Raw genomic sequence first — 6,196 nt, forward strand, 5'->3', positions numbered from 1 at the left:
AGACTGAGAATTGACGATCAGTTTAGATCAACAAGATCTATTCACTTGGAAATTGTGCTAAATGTAAGTTACTTGTACTTATTCATTTGAAAGATGTACTGAGACATTTGTAACTTGATAAAATGAATGAGAACTTCAATTCAGTTGTGAACAATTGCCAAGTGGTTTGGAGATTTGTCCATGTTGTTTTGAGAATGTCATTTCCGTTTCAAGAAATGAGCCAAAACAATGGAGAAAAACTATAATACCAAACATTGACATGTTTTGATGCGTTTTCATTAACTTAAATGAAAAACACACTGCCTAAAAACTGACAGTGCACAAGTTTTTTTTTTTTTTTTTTTTTGCCGACAGGTATGACGACGTGTGGGTGATCATTCTCTTTCAGTGGCTAGAAGTTTAAAAAAAAAAAAAAAAAAAAGGAAGAAGAGATACAACAGTTACTTGTACACACATCACGCTTTTATTTCGATTCAGGTCATCTTAACAAAACCGGTTAAAAAAAAAAATAATAATACAAAAAAAATGTGTTTTAAAACCACAGATGAACAAGACCCAAATCACCATAGTGGATTTAATAAATATGTTGGATATATGCGGAAGAACTTTACAAACGTTTGAATTCACCGCGGCATGTACATTTACTGAGTGTAGCCATGGAAGCACAGCCAATGGAAGAGCCCACCAAAAGAGTTGGAGGCAGAGACATGCAAGCAACAGGTAAAAAGACTAAAATAATCATCCTTGGCTCAGAATTCCATTTATTGAGAGATTTAGTGATTAAAAAAATTCTAGCTAAGCTTTCTCACTCTCAATTACATTATAAAAGGAGAACTAAAAAAACTGACAACTTAGTTTTGTGTGCTAGGTAATATCTTTGAGCTTCCTCATTAAAGAAATTAAAATGACAAAAGGAAATGTGTAATAACCCATTACAATCAATTTCACTTTCTTGAAATCAGATTCAAAATAAATTGGATCGGTTGCTACTGGCAACAGCACAAGGCTCTTCTTAATGAATTAACCCTTGGGACAGTTGCCCTTATATTGTAGGTTAGCTGAAGTCAAGATCAGCATTTTCATTCAATTATGGCCACCATTATTTCTCTTAGAAATTATTTCCTTTCAAGCAGTCAAAGCTTTAGATTTAGATATAAATGGGAAAGGAGGGTGAAAGCCCCATCTGGTTTAATTGAGATGTATATCCCTGTTAGGAAGATTCGCCCTCTTTTCCTGCTATGTCATTGGGAGAGAGTGTAAAGAACTAATTAGAGCACATATGTCTGAGGGTTCTCATTTATCCAAGTCATGGAATATAAAGTCATAGTTGGGCCACATTCACTTGTTCTGTAATGTTGAAGACGTTTCACAGCTTATTTAACTCACTTAAATTTCCTATGAGTGTTTGAAGTATCTGCCTGACACTCATCAGAACTGAAAATGTGGGTTTAAAATAAAAACCAAAATGCAATGAATATTCAACATTACAGAACAAGTCTAGCTGAATGTAACTAATACTAGCTTTCATTAGCAGGAGGGAAGAGTATTTTTATTTATTTTTTATGTACGTACCTCGGTTCAAGATTCCTTCACACAGCAATGCAGGCAACAATAAAAACATAAATGGGGGTACGAAGCCTTCCCTACGCTACCCAAAACGTTAAACAGTTTTGGCTGAAGATCACCTTAAGAATATGTCACAATAAGAATACAATCTTAACTAAACTCTCCTTGGTTGTCAAAAAGAAATGCTTAACCAGGGATATGCAATTAGTGGACCTCGAGCGGTTTCAAAACTACAAGTCCCATCATGCCTTTGGGTGCTTGTGGCTGTCAGTGTCTTGCTATGCCTCATGGGACTTGTAGTTCTGCAACAGCTGGAGGTCCGCCAATTGCATATCCCTGTGGTAAACAGTTGGTTGAGAAAAAAAACGTTGTCTGTTGTAATTGCCTTCAAACTCCTCCCTTACATGAAGCCCAAATTTGTGGGCAGTCCTTTTATGAAGCTCAATTGCTAACTTCCCTTCTGCTGCAAGTGCACCTAGGCTCACTACGCTTTAAGTTTTAGAGTCATGCAGACAGGCGCTCTTCCCCATGTCCAAGCTCAATATAGTTTATGTTTTACAGAGAATTGTGCCCACATGCCTGCCCCCAGGCTTGATTGATGGGACTGGCCTCAGGAAAGTGCCTTGAGCAGGACGGGGAGCACTGTCAATCACAAGAAACTAAGTATTTGTCTCCTACTGAAAAGTGTGGTCAAACAGTGGAGGAGGGACCATGTTCGTCCAGCATCTACAACACCTATTAAAAAATGGACAGAAATGCTACATACACCATCTCCTGGGGAACAGAATATGTTTCTGGTGAGCGTTCTTTAAAAAAAAAAAAAAAAACGACAAGGTCACCTTGAGTTACAGGTTACATCCGTATTTAGGGTGCAACATGTTACCAATGCAGCAGCCCCACTCACCCCCCCCCCCCCATTCGCATTGTGAAAGCAGGAGGGGGATCCATCAGTCTTTTTCACCCTGCTGACTTTGGCATTTCTACTGTATGAAAAGTCTCTCCCAGGAAGTTATTTGGATGATAATGAATGTATTGTAATGAAAAAGGCACAATCAGAGAAAGGTGGAAACAGATGGAAATCTTCATAGAAGAACTTTATAGATGACATGACTTAAAATTGAATTCCAGAATATATGTCTTAATACACAGTTGTTAGCCATTCTACCAGCCAGAGAGGTTTGTAAATCTGTTTATCTACTTGCGATTCAAAAACGCACCTCTGCTACTCTGCATAGACCATCTTCTAACAACACCGTTTTCTTATTGCAACTTCTTGTGTCACCTTCCTGTAAAGTGGGCCATGAATCCAAATCACCACACCACTGATTCACTGTCCAAACCAAAAAGGAGACAGGACAATGCAAAGCTGAATCAGGCAATGATGGTGGAATAGGATATCATTAGCTCTGAGTAAGTGCTCAGTTTATTTCTGGAAAAGTAAAAAGGTATTTTATTATAAAGACCACGCTATGCTATATTCTTTACATGTACACCACTCTTAGCACTAGCAGTGATTATAGCTGCACCAAACCTAGTGCTTGTCAAATTCAGTGCAAGCTGCCCCCAGAAACATACTGAATAGCAAAAGCATTTTTTTTTTCTATTTTTATTTAACAATTTTAAAAGTGCATTTATCCAATGGCTCTACACAGTTAGCCCTGCTTATTCTCCCAATGAAAACACTTCTGTGTTCTGTTCACCACCAAAGACTTTGACGGGGGGAAAACATTTACTGCAGCAGCACTGGAAGTGTTGGGTCTTCAGACCATGATACAGGGCCTCATCTTCCATACCAGCTGTACCTGATCCTCCTTTATATGACCCTCTACGCATTTGTTTACCATTAAAGCTGGATACACACTATACAATTTTCCGTAGATTTTTTCCTTCAGGATTTATCAAAACCATACAATATGGGAGGTCAAACCTTAAGGCCGGGTTCACACCTATGCGAATTGGTTGCGGCTTAAACCACATCTTATTCGCATAACTTTATAAAATACATTGATTTCAATGAGGCTGGTTCACATATGTGCGATGCATTCGCACTGCCGAAAAACCGTGTGCGTTTTCTAGGCATTGCGGTGCGGCTCAGGTGCGAATTCAGGCCCATTATCTTCTATGGGTACGCATCTGATTCGCACATGTGTTAATTTCTCTTCAGGATTTCTCTCATTCAGTTCTATACACTTCCCCCCTCCGGTCTCTCCCAGGTCTCCAAATTCGCATCTAAAACGGAGCTGATCTGCTGAACAGTTTTCTTATCTCTCTGCAGAGATAAGAGAGCTGAAATTCGCACCGCACTAGTGTGAATCCGGCCTAAGAATTTCAATTTGTATGCAATCAGGCAGGCCCTTTCTACATGGTTTTGGTAACCCAACAACGAAAGTTGTATAGTGTGTATGGGGTCTAGAGCCCAACTGTAGAACACTTTAAGAGTTATAGTGGGAAAGGATCAAAATGGCCATCATAGAAACTCACTTTCTGAGCTAGAACACCAGAAAACATGAGTGCAATGGGTGTCCCTCCTCACATTATCAAAAGAGAAATTATGTCTCTGTCCCTATTAAATAAATCACCTTTTTTTGTCCATGTCACCAGAGCAAGGAGAATCTTCTCAGCTTATGACCAGAGTGTATTCCTCAAAAAACAAAACACTGCATGCCTTACTTTCTCATGCATTCAAAGTGATTAAAGTAGTAGTTTTATCACAACAGATCTGTTCTTTCTCATGGCTTTCCGATCAGATACCAATGTCGTGCGGACCTGATCAGCAACACCATGTAGATCTATGGCCAGGCAGATGTAAGTCCATTTACATCCACTTACCTCCGAGTCCATTCTTTTTGTTTTTCAGGACCTAAACATGAAGGTTGGAGGTAGCCCGATGTAGACATATACAAGTTTGTGTACATCTGGCCACCTATAGACCCAACATTGGTCCGTTAAGCAATGAACACCCACTGATGTCACAAAAGTGACTTACGATTTGCACGGGCCGTGAACAAATTCCCTGCGGAACAGACTGGACGGCATGCGTCTGAAAGAACTATTAAAGCGGACCTCCAGTCTAAGCAATTTTTTTTTATAAAACCACCTGTTATTCTTAGTACTCATACTATCCAATTTGGCTCTTGTGATAACTGTCCTCATAGATTTTACTTATAAATCAGTACTCCCTTGATCTCAGAAGCAGGCAGGTGCCATCGAAGATATGGGCATCTGAAGCCCAGTCCCGTTTATTTCTGGGATTTGGTGCAGCTGGTTACATAACATGCACCTACCAATCTCTTTGCCGATTACAGGTTGCCATAGCAATGGGGTGCCAGATGTTCCTGCCCTGTTTTGCCATTCAACAGAGTACCTGGCGTCTAACTCCCCCGATTGCGTAATTTCCGGTCACGAAATACCGCACGATTTCACCATTAGGCTAACAGAAGACTCGTGGGATAGACGACACCGATATCCCAGAAGTTCATGGGTATTGCCTGATAATGTAATCACCTAGGCGGCAGAGACCGGAAGTGCCAGCAAATTGCATTAAAATAAAGGTATTTATAAATAGTAAAAAAATAAAAAATAAAAATATCCATTTACTGCTGTACTTTGGATGGGCATTATAAAATCAATGAAGTTTAAGGCTGGGTTCACACTATTGCGAATTGGATTGGTTTATCCGCATTCCAATTTGCACGTCAGGAGACTGTGACCGGCTCTCAATGGAGCCGATTCATACAGCTCCGGGACTGCTGCGGAGCAAATTGCACAGGAGTCCTGTGCATCTTCTGGTCCGAATTCAATAAAAAAAAAAAAAAAAAAAAAAAAAAAAAAAAAAGGACCCTATATGGTGAATCAGGGATGCACCAGACCCCTGCTGTGAGCTGCTCCACACAGCAGTGTTAACCCAAGCCTAAAAAAAATTATGAAATTCTGCTTTAAACATACAATTATGTAAGATAGTTACAGGATGCAAGGACAGTAACAAAGCAAGGGCATATAAAAAATTTGGAAGACATTTTTACCAGATTTTTGTGTATTGTTAAAACACTTGCCTGCATGGTTTAAAGTAGATCTAAAAAGGCTAAAGTCCCACCAATGTTAGATAGAGGAATTGAGGGATAACACCCCTGTAAGGTTGATTTTTGCCTGGGGAGATTTCCCCCCACTCCCTGTCCCATAGCCCAAACAGAAACCAACAGGAAATCTCTCCAAAGCTGACACCAGAGTCTCACAATCTAGTGTCCCCATAGGAACATTTCCTTTCTATTGATATTTTGGTGACAAATCAAAGTTTTGAAAACCGGATGTGTTCTAACCCCTCTCCACGCCATCTAAACCGTTTTGCCTTTAGTTATATTTTAAATTTCCATTTTTTTTTTTTTATGTAGAAGATAGACACCATAATATAAGAATAAGACAAGACAACAGTCATTTGAGAAGTCCCCCAACAAGCTGATACATTTGAAGGGAAACTTTATCAAGGACCTTATTGTTCTAAAAATGATCAAATATTTGTCAAATCAAGTATTTCACTGGATCCTGCACGCAGTTTTATACGTATGTAGATCCCAGATGGGCTGCCTCAGAAGAGAGGTGTGAGTTATGACCCAATCTTTGGCAATGCGTGCCT

Source organism: Rana temporaria, chromosome 3 (genome assembly GCF_905171775.1).
Source record: "Rana temporaria chromosome 3, aRanTem1.1, whole genome shotgun sequence".
NCBI lineage: Eukaryota > Metazoa > Chordata > Amphibia > Anura > Ranidae > Rana > Rana temporaria.